Here is a 13,852-nt window from a genome sequence, read left to right as displayed (position 1 = left end):
CATGCTTTATTCAAGTATTAAGTTAGTATTAAAAATGGGGGCACAAAGTTTTGGTTTGCATAGCATTACAACCATGCTCTATAGTAACTGTCATTTTAAGTATCCCTTAAGCAATTAATTGGTAAACATTAGAAAAGTAAATGATGTAAAACCGGTAAGTACATTTGTAGTTTTGTAGTGTAGCACTTTGTATTAACAAGGAAGAAATTCTATGTAAAGGGAGTTTTTTCTCTGCCTTCTCTGTCCTCTCAATATATCTTTTTTTTTTTTAAAAAAAGAAAACAGCTATGTTTTCTCATTATACATACCAATCCAAGTTCCCAATCCTTCTCCTCCTCCCATTCCCTCTACATACCCTCTTATCCCACCCCATCCACTCCTCAGAGAGAGTAAGGCACATTGCTTTGGGGAAGGTCCAAGGTCTCCCTACTACATTTAGACTGAGCAAGGTATTCATCCAAAGAGAATAGGTTCCCAAAAAGCCAGTACGAGCAGTAGGGATAAAACCTGGTGCCATTGTCAGTGTCCCCTCAGTCTGCCCCAGTCATACAACTGTCAGCCACATTCAGAGAGACTACTTTGGTCCTATGCTTGTTCCTTCCCAGCCTGGCTGGTGTTGGTGAGCTCCCATTAGCTCAGGTAGACTGTTTCAGTTGGTGTACCCATCATAGTCTTGACCTCTTTGCTCAAATTCTCACTCCTCCCAGTCTTCAACTGGTCTATGGGAGCTCAGTTCAGTTCTCAGATGCTGGTCTCTGCCTCTGTTTCTGTTAGTTGCTGGATAGCAAAGAGAACTTGAGGGAATTGGCTAGTCGAGATGGAGGAAGGACAGAGATAAGAGAAGGAAAGAGATATCTTGATTGAGGGAGTCATTATGGGGTTAGCAAGAAATCTGGCTTTAGAGAAACTCCCAGGAATCCGCAAGGATGACCCCAGCTAAGACCCTAAGTAATAGAGGAGAGGGTGCCAGAATTGACATTGCCCTGTAGTCAGACTGATGAATATCTTAAATATCACTCTCAATATATCTTAAACCTAGTTTCTTTTCATTTTTACATCACTCATGTGCATGGAACTACTTCCTAATCTCGCAAAGACTGTTCCTTATAAATATCATAATTATTCTAACATTTTTATTTTCTTAGTTTATTGATATTTCATTTTAAATTCATAACTTTACTAGAAATGTATTTATTAAATTTACAGTATTTAGACTTTCAAGCTATTAAGTCTATTAAAATAATTATAATTAAACTAAAATTGTGACAAATTTTAATAAACAATAAAATATTAAGCTTTGATTTAAAATCAAAATTCAGTCAATGATCACTGTAAATGAAAAACTGCAAAATACATATAAACTTATGGATACAGGAGATACATTTTGGAATTAAATTTGCTCTGAAAGCTAGTTTTTTTTTCTCATTTTCAAAATACAAACTTTGTTGTGCATACCTTTATACGTGTTGTTAATTTAACAATATAGATAGGTAAATGGGTACAAATGCATATATACATGTATGTATGTAGAAATACACTAAACAATTCAAACTTCAATTCCCTTTAGTAAAGTATGAACTAAGCTTAATTCTTAGCAAACAACTTTAGGGACTGTAGAGATGTTCCTAACTCAGGAGTTAAGAACACATACCGATTTTGCATTGGACCAGAGTTATTCTTAGCACCCCCATTGGGTATCTCATAATCACCTCCACTCCAGCTCCAGGAGATCTGATACCTCTGATTTTTCAGTCATTTGTACTTACATGCACATACCACCCTGACACAAATATATGTGCATAATTAAAAATGATAAAAAACCGAATGTTCAAAAACATTTTAAAAATTATGTGTGTGTGTGTTTGTGTGTGCTGTGTGGTGCATCATATGTACACATGAGTTCAGGTGCCTGCAGAAACCAGAAGAATGCATCAGATCCCCTGGAATTGAAATTATAGGCAGTTATTTCCTGCCTTATGCAGATGCTGGATACAAAACTGGGGACTCTTAAGAGTATCTTAACCATTTATCCATCTCTTTGCGCCTGGTAACAGCTTTTGGGGTATACAATTTCCATGAACATTATATGTGTAGCATTTGATCATTAATCAACATCTACAAACTTTAGAATTTCTTAAAAATACCTATAAGTTCAGAATTTTTCACATTAGCTTTTGATTAGTAGATGTTTATTATTATTATTTTATTCTCTCCTTTAAACTAATATTCTGTAAAGAACAACAGGTTCTTCATGTAATTCTTCATAACATTTTTTAAAGTTCCTGTCAGCCTCAGTAAAACTCATACTAAGAATGAGAGGCCTGAGGCAGAATATTTCTTCTTTCCCTTCAGAAAATGAAAATTAAAGAAAAGCATTATTTATATGTAAAATATGATAATATTCACAGATAAAATATTTAAGTGCTGAAACTAAGTGAAAACAGTTTTCTAAAACCAGAGTATAAAAACTACAGGTGTAAAATAGTTCAATGTGATGTTGTTGTGATCTTTTATATTCAAAAATCTGTGACACTTATTGAGAGTTGACAATGAAGAAGTGGATATAGGACAATGCATGATCAAAGGTTAGAGGATTTTGCTTCAATGTTAAAATTATATGCATCCATTTGTTGTCTTTTTCGCATTGTGATTTTTATGGGATACACCTTAAAGATGAGATAGAAACTAAAGATAACAAATTTCAAGTGTTACTAGAACAGAGCTAATCACCAAGTTGAGGCACTACTTTGCTTGTTAATCGTTTTAATTAAAGTATACTTACTTTAAGTACACTTACATTTCCAGAGACTATGAAAATCTGTAGTTCAGAGATAATATTTTGAATTATAAAAAAAGAATCAAGAGTTTGAGGAGAAAATACCATTAAAAATAAAGTTATTAAGATTGGGCAAATTACCCAACATGATAATAATGCATGTCTTGGGACTTCCTATCTCCTCTATTGACCTCACAAAGGGGCACCAACAGACCACAGAAAGAATTTGACTCAAATCTGTCTTGTTGAACTATGATGACATTACTTGAGGGGGCATCAGTGACTTTAGGTCAGCTGTACCACTGAAGAAGCCTCAGCCATAATCAGCATCCCATCTCCTGTATACTATCCTTGATCTCTGAACTACTGATTGTTGATAGATTCTATGGACCGAAAAATCATTGTCTTTAGTTTAGTGGGTCCACCAGATACCATGGATAGCTCTAAGCCCATGGTCATACCAATATCACTGGTTAAAACCCTGGGCCATAAACAGAAAAAATAGTCATGAACATGAAAACAAGAAGTCATGGGAACAGTGAGTTGACTCAGTAATTAGACATGCTAATGTTCATGCCTGAATGCTGGTTACAATTCCTGGGCAACAAAAGGTGGCAAGAGTCAACTCTGACTTGTTGTCCTCTGAACTCACACATGTGCTATGACATTGATGTAATTTCACTCTCTCTCACACACATGAATACACACACACACACACACACACACACACACACACACATCAAATAAGTAGGTATAATTTGAAGAAAGAAGTCGTGATTGCTACTAGTGAGAAATGCTGGGATTCTCATTCTGGGAACTATCTGTTCCTACTGATTCTTATTATTTCTAGTCTTCTTCAATGGACAGAACTAATAGGGTTGATATAAGGTTCATGCTGATCTTGTGAATTTACATTAACTACTATACAAATTTTACTACTTTAGCTATGTCCCCCATTGAAATGACTTGTATTGGGAATATTAAAATAATTTACTTAAAATACTTTGACTCCATATAGAACTACCTCAGCCATTTTCTTAAGCAGTTTTACGTTATCTTAGACATATATAAAATGAATATCATGATAGAGACAGTAACCAATCTGGGAACTTTAGGGTAAGTAAAAATTATTATTAGTAGAATATAAAAATATAGATGTACTGATGAAAATCCGCAGTTTTTACCTCAAGGGGGTTCATGCTGTATCTGAATAATATAGACCATGTCCTATTAACACAGTTTCAGTTATATCCAATGTTCCACCCAGGAAATGGTTACATAAGATTGCTATTAGTTATAGCAAAACTCGTATCTCAATGTTTACCAGATACTTTGGTAGGGGTAACAGAGAGGCACGTCACAGCAAGTCAAGGAAAAAACTGCTACAGGTTTCAGATGCTGTATGATGACGTTCTTAGCATTAGAATCTATAAAAGACAGTAGTCTACTTACAATAAACTGTAAGAATGTTAGGTTAAACACAGCATGGACAATGGAAGACATTTAAAGGATAGTTTGACTCTCGTGGGCAACATTTAAACATTCCATAATCTCAAAGTTTCGTCATTTGGTCTTTAGAATCTCTAAAACAGTTGTGATTTTTTTTCTTCTCTCTAGACTTTGTTTGCTTCTCTTAATTGATGTTCTTAGATGTGTTAGTAAGATATCCAAGGTTCAGATGCATCTTTATCATAGGATAGAGTCCTTTGAACATATGTTCAGTAGCTTGGTGTAGATGGAGATTTCTGTCCTTCCTGGTCCTGCAGCCATTCAGTCTCAAAGAAACACACAGAGGTTTATATTAATTATAAACTGTTTAACCTATTACTTTAGGCTTATTATCAACTATATCTTACAATTTAAATTAACACACAATTCTTTTTTATTGATTTTTATGGAGCTCTACATTTTTCTGTTCCCTCCCTGTCTCTCCCCTCCTGCCTTCAACCTTCCCCAACGTCCCCATACTCCCTATTTACAAAGGAGATCTTGCCTTTTTCTACTACCCATGTAGATTAGATTGATGTAAGTCTCTCTTAGTGTCCTCATTGTTGTCTAAGTTCTTTGGGGTTGTGATTTGTAGGCTGGTTTTCTTTGCTTTATGTTTAAAAACCACTTATGAGTGAGTACATGTGATAATTGTCTTTCTGTGTCTAAATTGCCTTATTCATAATAATATTTCTAGCTCCAGCCATTTTCTTGCAAAATTTAAGATGTCATTTTTTCTGCTGTTACACATAATTATTATCTATGTTTAGTCATATGGCTTGGTACCTTACACAGTGAGGCATTCTCATCTTACTTCCTCTGCATCTGGCTGGTGACCGAATCTCTGCCTTTTCTCTTCCCAGAATTCTCTTAGGTTGATTGCCCTGCCTATACCTCCTACCTGACTACGGGCTGATCAGTATTTTATTAAACCAATATGAGTGATAAATCTTTACAGTGTACAAGAGCATTTCTCACAGCAGCTTGGTCACATGGTTGTTCTATTTTTAGACTTCTGAAAATATGAGTGCAGGATATCCTTTGAGTTATTGGCCAGGAAGTCTCCAAGCTCTCCAAACAAGAGGCTATTTCCATTGCTATTATTTCTTCCCTCACAAGTGTGTATTAAAGACACAGCACATTTCAAATACAGGATGCAGAGAAATAAAACTTTCACTGACCTGGAAGCATAATCCTTGCTTCCAGAAAGTAATATATAGACTGCTGGGGGAGAAATTGGCTGATGGCTGCTATTACTTTTCATATTGCTGTGACAAAATACCATGGCTAAAGACAAGTTATAGAAGAACTGGTCTACAATGGCTTATAGTTCAAGAAGAATTGAACCCATCATGGTGAGTAAGGTATAGCATGCATGATAGGAAGCTGGATGGTCATATTTTCATCCACACAGAAGAATCAGAGAAAGCAAATAGAAAGTGTGGTCAGACTCTAAAGCCCCACAACCTGCTTTCAGTGATGGTTTATTTCACTTACACTTTCTCATCACTGTTTTCCATTGAAGTGCCACACTCAAAATCCAGAACTCAAATCACCACCACGAGATTGACCCTGATGCAAAAACAAAGAATCTTTATTTGTGAGTTAACTCAGGTTCCTCCACCTGTGCAAAGCAGCAGCAGCAGCAGCGACAGCAGCAAACAGGACCAGCAGAGGAGAGACCCCAATGGCCAAAAGAATGGGTTTTTATAGAGGAAGAGGCTTAGGATATTCCAAGCCTCTCTGTGTTTGTGATTGACCTCCCTGGAGTGAGGTGAGGGGAATTCCAGACTTCCAGGCTTGGAATTTGCAGCCCCCTATGATGTAAGGAGGTTTCCAGGCTTGAGGGGAATTCACAACAGCCAGTAACTGCCTGAATGAAATTCCAAGCTTCTAGGGGCTTAGGGATTGGTCCATTTCCCCTGCTCAAAGTTTGGATGGTTTTATGTCAGGGGCAAAGATGGCTCTGATTCTGGTGTCAAACTGTGTTTCTTTATTTGGTTCTTCTTACCTTTTGAAACCAATTTTTGGACCAGGGCAAGTATCTTTGGTATGCTCTGAATCTAGGAGCTTAGAGCATTCTTTTTATCCTGGTTTCAGGGTCTGAGGACTTTTCTCAATCCTAGGTTCAGGGACAAAGTATCTCTTCCCTTAGTTCTACTTCCATTTTCAGGATGTGTTTCTTTCCCTGGCTCTGAACCCAGCCTCATGCTGCCTAGGATTGTGCTAGGGCTATGGACTCACTGAATCTGTGGGGGTGTGGGCCTCTCAGAAAGAAGTTAGGACAGGAACTTAAACAGGCAGGAACCTGGAAGCAGGAGCTGATACAGAGACCATGCTGCTTACTTACTGACTTGCTCCCCATGTCTTGCTCAGCCTGCTTCCTTTATAGAACCCAGGACCACCAGCTCAAGGGTGGTACCACCCACAATTGAATGGGCCCTCACCCATCAATCACTAATAAAGAAAATGGCTTAGAGCCAGATTTTGTAGAGGCATTTTGTCAATTGATGTCCCCTTCTTTCTAACTCTAGCTTAGTGTCAAGGTAGCATAAGACTAGCATAGAACTTTCATCCAGTGACTGGTGGAAACTGATTCATATCCAAGCACCAGGCCAAGCGATGGGAGGTCAGTCGAAGAGAGAGAAGAGGTGTTAAAGGAGCAAAGGGAGTGATCAAAATCAAGACTGGGGAAGCCACAGAGACAGATGACTCAAACTTGTGGGAGTTCATAGACACTAAACTAATAGCTGGGGAACCTGCATGGGACCGAACTAGGACCTCTGCATGTGGGTGACAGTTTTATAGCCTGGTCTGTTTATGGGACCCCTGGTCTGATTGTGGTTTGGCAGTGGGACCAGAATCTATCCCTGGTACCTGTTTGAAGCCCATTCCATGTGGTGGAATACCTTGCTCAGCCTTGATGCAGTAGAGAGGAGAGTCACTAAGTCATTAAATAGTCAGGTAAAATAAACTAAAATGCTAGTAATTAAAAAGTGGAATTAGTATAATTTATTTAAGATAATACACTTATCATAATGTCCTAGCCAAGAAAAATGATTACTGGTATTTTAGAGTATAATTCAATCTTTGCTAATTTTCTGTAACTTATTTAGATTGCTACTTGAAGAATAAAAAGATTACAGAAGCCTTCTGTTTTCATGATTTAAGATGCCACATGCTATATGTAAATGACTCCGTAGAATTTTCATAAAAGTTCTGTCCAGTTATTTATTTTAAGCATGTGGTTTGTGTGTGTGTGTGTGTGTGTGTGTGTGTACGCGCACACATGCATGCACACGCATGCATACATGCATGTGTTTTGGCATGTCTGCAAGTCAGAGAACAACTTTCAGGTATTGATTCTTTTCTCCTACAACATAAACCATGGGGACTGATCTCAGGTCCTCAGGCTTGGAGTCACGCACCCTTTTCAGCTGCTGAGCCTTCTTATATCAGCCCCAAATTTTATATATATGAAAATTGTTATTAACATAAAAATTCTCTTAAGGGATTAGATGAATTAAAGCTATTATAGCACTTTTATTTATGCTGTATATGTTTGTTAAATAAATTGAATTTTGTTTATATATATATATTGGTCATATTTACACTCTTTGAGAATTTCATACATTTGTACAATTTATTTTAATCAGATTCTTTTCCCATTCTCACCTTTGACTCTTTCTAAATTCCCTTCAAAATTTCATCCAAAACATCACTATGCAGAAAAGCAACTATCTTTTGTCCATTTCCAATGATCTGCGGAAAATGAACACAATGGGGGTAATCTAGGCTTAATAAAACAATATAATAATGTAAAATTTAAATGAAGTAGTAAAATAAGCTCTCCTGATTATGCTAGGACATGTTGGGAAGTTCTTTGATAATCGATTAATTCAGAAAATACTGATACCAACATCATAAGAAGAAGTCATTATTCTTCAAGAAATAATAAGTATAAATATATACAAAGATAAAATCATTGGGAGAAACTAGAATATACCTAACCATTTTATCAAATCTCACAGAATTGTATGATGAAAGAAAAAAAAACAAAGAAGATGGCTACTTTGCAAGAATCATATGTTGTTCATTAGAGCAAAGGTTAGTGCATCAGTATCAGTGAGTGTCCTGGCTAGGATGATATACTTTGAGTGGTTTCCCCATCAGTGGTCCATCAGGGGTGATTCTGTATGTGTTGACGCCACACAGGTTGTTGGTTTGTCTTTTCATCCACAGAGGAGCTCAAAATGAGCACAGCTTCCCCACAGAGAAAGTGCCAGGAGCGGTGTAGTGGATCACCTGCTTCAGGATCTTCTTCCCCCTGCCAGGTGTGCTCCCAGCATGCAGCTGAGAGCGTGGACTCTCACACTGTGCAAACACAGCAGCGGAATCTGAAATATTAGCATGTGGTGTGAAAACAAGCCAGTTTTCACCGTGGTTGCATCCAGTGCTTCTCTGCGGGACGTGCCCTTTTCAAGCTCCCAAAACAGTTTATTTTTTTCCCCTGTCATTTAAATATTTATTTCTAGATTATGTTTGTGAAATGAGAAATTTAAATTCATAGCTAAGGTAAGCCTACTAATGTCTGTGGCTCAAATAACCAATATGTGGCCCATAGCCTAGATGATTACAGAATAGTTAGAGCACATACACAGAGCAGTAGAAACTGCTAAGTCAATCCACCCCACGATGCTGCTGGTTTAAAATATTGGTCCTGTGTTTAAGAAAAGGTTCACACTTAATAGGAGTGTAGTACCGGGTCACATCTGGGAAGTCTCATTTTATATTTTACTGCATGCTAATAGTGTCTGGTTATAAATGTAGACATGCTGATGGTTCTGTGGTGTGGGCTTTGTTGATGAGAGACTGACAGTATGCCAAAAAGTGAATCAATCACTGGTCAAATGTCAAAATATCAGTTGCTACTTTAAAATCATCCTAACATTTGAAATGCGAATTATCTTATATATCATTACCTGTCATTGATTTGGGTCGTATTTGGATGTGACTGTAATAAAATGCAGTAGGCTGACAGATAGGCTTTTGTCCCTGCAGAATAGTATAGTTTTCCCTTGTATTTACCATCAACTATCTGCCATTAACATCAATGTCTACATCTAAATTTCTACTTAGAACCTTGAGTGAGGATTGATGCAGATATTTTCCGGATTTGTTTTTTAAAGTGTTCTCACTAGGGAGGATAGAGAGGTGGTTCAGGGGTTTATAGCATTGACTGCTCTTCCAGGGGACCTAGGTTTTATTTCAAGCATCCATATGGTGGATCACAACTGTAACTCCAGTTCATTGGGATTCTCTGACTTCTAGCCTTTATTGGCACTAAGCTAACAAGTGCTAAACAGATATACATGCAGGCAAAACACTCATACATATAATATAAATAAATAAAATTAAACAATAAAATGTTGTCATCACACACAATATGTAACTTCCATATTCAATAATTCCATTTTTAGTAAAATTAACATTTTAATATTTCTGAGTACCAAAATTAAATAATTCTTTTATCTTTTAATTATTAGTTTACTCAATTTGTTTCCTATATTTTTCTTCAAGCTGAGTTATCTCAAGGAAAATTATGTCATAGTAGAAAATATGGGTATGTCAGAAAATCTTTTGACTAAAATATCATGAATTTTTGATATATATATGAGAATAAATGTATATATGTCTTTATAAAGCATATATAGACATATATATTGTCTATATATAGACAACATTACTATTCACATATAAGACCAAAGGTAAAGAATAATATCTTTGTAATATGTTATTTATCTGATATCAAATAACTAATTATGCTTCAATTAAGGTATTAGATACTAAATCAGATTTCTTTTGATTCAGCTGAATTATTCTGGGAACATTTTGGCATAAAGCTGAAATATCCTTGATAAGAAGTTAGTTTAAAAGGCATTGGTTTGATACAGTGAGCTATAAACTCCCACATGACATTTAAACAACACTTAATAAACTTGCAATTTCCCAATGCAAACATTCATTTACTCTCACCACTAACCTCTTATGAATAACTTTTGGCATTAGGCCTTTTGTATTTGTTTGTTTGTTTGGTTTGCTCTGTTCTGCTTTTGAGGATTTATTTTCTCTGGGCAGTTAATCCTATACTCACAGCTGTCTTTCTTGTTGAGGCAGGGATGCGATCTTCCCAGGCCATGATCCAATATCGAGAATTTCTAACCAGTATACCCCTTCAGCCCAACGACCTAGACTACAGGATGGGAGAGTCCTTACTCCTGACAATGGGTCTTCTTATTTGGAGTGTGGACTAAGTAGTCCACACTTAATGACGAAAGGGTGATGCCAAGTTTTTATGACATTTGGACAGAGTCGTGAAGTTCAAAGTCAAATCGGAATATAACTTTACAAGTCATAATTTGGTACTCTCTTTTAAAATTTCATTCTTTTGTTTTAGTTTCACTCCACAGAAGGTCTCTTCATGCTTGCCCAGGAAGATTGATGCCAACAGCTACAGGTTCCCTGTGACTACATACAAATTCTTGCAATAAAATACACATTTATAAAATTTTACATATGAATATATCTGAAAGTAATTACAAATAAAAATTATATACATATAAAAATGTAATATGACTTTATATCTCCATACATTTGAGACTCATAATTACTCTACAATTGTTAATATTGTTAATTATCAATTTAGTATACATACTGTTAACATCAATTTAGTATACATAGGCGATCAGATCAACTAGAAATTTAAGTGACTTTATGAAGTTCACATAGCTCCGGCGAGGGATACCTTTGATCCCAACCCCAGGAATATGACATTGTATTCCATATTTTCTATTCATCTACTATACATAATTCTATATAATTTGTTCAGTGTCTAAATAGAAGCTCAGAGATCTGTGAGTGCTCAGCATTCTTTATTATTATTATTATTATTATTATTATTATTATTATTATTACTATTATTATTTCTGTTTCTGTTCCAGAAGTAATCACTGTATGCTCTGATATAGAGTAATACTTCACAAGTAGAGATGCAAATGGGTACCTAGACAGCTAAGGCATTGATGATCCTGGGAAGTGGTCCTTCCTGGGGGTATGGTGACCATCTTGGATTGCATGCTCACAACTACAGATGAGGAATGAACGAAGGTCTACTGTTCTGACAGTCCCGCTGTGTGTACAATGAGATCAACAAGGGAACCATAATTTGTTCAAAGTAGTTTTGTTTTCCTTCTTCTTCAAAGGGAGACCCTACATAATAGTATTATGTGACACAAGCTGAAATCAGATAAGAGAAAAGAAGTGCAATTAGAAAAATACCTTCATAGGATTGGGCTGTAGACAAACCTGTAGTGAAGTTTCTTAATTAGTGATTATTGGGGAGAACACAGCCCACTGTGAGTGGTACTGTTCCTGGGCTGGTGATCCTGGATTGTATAAGAAAAGAGAAGCAAGCCGTAATGAGCAAGCTAATAAGCAGCACTCCTCCATAACCTCTGCATCAGTTCCTGCTCCAGGTTCCTGCCATGCCTGAGTTCCTGTCCTGACTTCCTTTGATGATGAACAATGGTGTGGTCATGGAGTTTCATCACAGCATTATTAACCCTAACTAAGACAGATAGATACCTTAGCGGGTTTTTTCCAGTAGCTAAGCACCTACATACTTGTGATATAAAAAAATATTTCCACAAAATGTTTAACATTTCTTACTAACAATGGGTTTTCTTATCTGGAATGTGGACTCAGTAGTTCATACTTAATGACGAGGGGGTGATGCTAAGTCCTTATGACATTTGGACAGAGTTGTGGAAGGCACTGCAGCTTCCTCTTTAGTGTCTTTGGGTAAAGCCAATGTCCTGTTGTGCAGACTTTAGACAGCCAACTGACAGAGTTGTGTGGGAAGAAATGGAGGCCAGACCAAGATCTCAAATGGCATGCTGCTGAATCAGCTTTGCAAGAGAAGAAAACAGGAAAGATGATGTTTCATATTTACTCCTAATTTATAGTTTAGGGAATTCTTCATTCATACATGTGGCCTTAAATTATACCTGTGGTTGAGTAGGGACATGCTCCCTTGGATTCTTCCTTTAACTTAGCACTTATGGAAATTAAATCTTGAAATTTTAAAGTCTGAAGATGTCCTTTCTTAAAATATTCTTTATTAAAATATATTTTAAGTATAATTTTAAACTTTATAAAATAAAAATTTCAAAGGGTTTGAAAATCTTGTTTGTGAAGACTTCTCTCTCTCTATGACAATAGTGTTTCCCATTGATGTCAGGCTCCTGGCTTCTGACAATAGTTATATTTTCCTTTTGTTTTTCATACCCATGTGTCCATTTGGCTAGTGTTTGTCTTTGACTATAGTGTCTAGATTTATTTGCTTCACGTTGCTGTGATAAAGACCATGATCAAAAGCAACCTGGGGAGGAAAGAATTTTTGGCCTGCCTGTCCCAATCACAGTGCTTCATTACAGAAAGCCAAAGCAGGAACTCAAGCAGGGCAGGAACCTGGAAGCCAGGTCTGAAGCAGAAGCCACGGAGAAACGCTGCGTACTGCTTGCTCTGCCAATTTTCTAATATATCTCAGTATCACTTACTTGCCCAAGGGTGGCACCCCACAATGACTTTGCCCCTCCCAAAACAGTCAAAAATCAAGGAACTGTCCCACAAATTTGATTGGAGTCCAGTCTGATGGATGAATTTTCCCAATTACAATTCCCTCTTTCAGGATAACTCTAGCTTGTGTTAAGATGACAGCAAACTGGCAGCACAAGGCCATTGTTATTCTCTATCGGATTCTGATGAGTGCCTAGTGAGCTGGCATCCTCTAAGCTTTGGTAGCTCATCAGATGTCTTTTCCTTCCTCACACCCCTCTGCCCAACCTCCTGCTGGTCCAGTTGTGCTGATGTCAAATGCTCTTTCTATCATTTCAGTATTGGTTTCATATCTATGTTCCTCAGTGTAGAGATTTTGGCCTTTTATACTGAAGATCAGCTGTCTTTACCATTTCTGTGCATTTTTTCACTAATTAAATTATATTTTCACTCTAATTGTGTTTTGGTTCTTTTTCTGTATGTACCTTAATCATTTCAACAGGCTTATTTTTCCTCTACTTTTAGAAGCAGATTCATATTATCTATTTAGCACTGTTTTAAATTCAATGAGGGACTTTGGCTTCCTTTCTATAGATTTATTTTACTCTTAAGAACACATGTTCCTTTTTCTTTCCTGCCTGGTATTTTGTTACTGACTGTGAACTTGTAAAATTTTTAAAAAAGATTTCATTTTTATTGTTTTAATTATTTGCATAAATGTCTGTGTGCGAGAGAGTGTGGGTTTGTGCGTATAAGACAGAGCCTGCTGAGGCTGGATCCCTTGAGGATGAAGGTACAGGCAGTTTGAATCAACGTGACTGTGTCCTGGAAGCTGAATTGGGGCCCTAACAAGAGCAGTATGTGCTCTTCACTCACTGCTAAGCCGTCTCTCGAAACCTGAACTTTGTAAATATTTTGGTTGTTATTTGTTGAGATTTTGGTGTTGCAAGTAAGAAATTTTCTTTCGACTTA

The sequence above is a fragment of the Myodes glareolus genome, chromosome 17 (genome assembly GCF_982192425.1).
Source record: "Myodes glareolus chromosome 17, mMyoGla1.1, whole genome shotgun sequence".
In the NCBI taxonomy this organism is placed as follows: Eukaryota; Metazoa; Chordata; class Mammalia; order Rodentia; family Cricetidae; genus Myodes; species Myodes glareolus.
The sequence above is the reverse complement of the archived record's forward strand: the minus strand, read 5'-3'. Positions refer to the sequence as shown.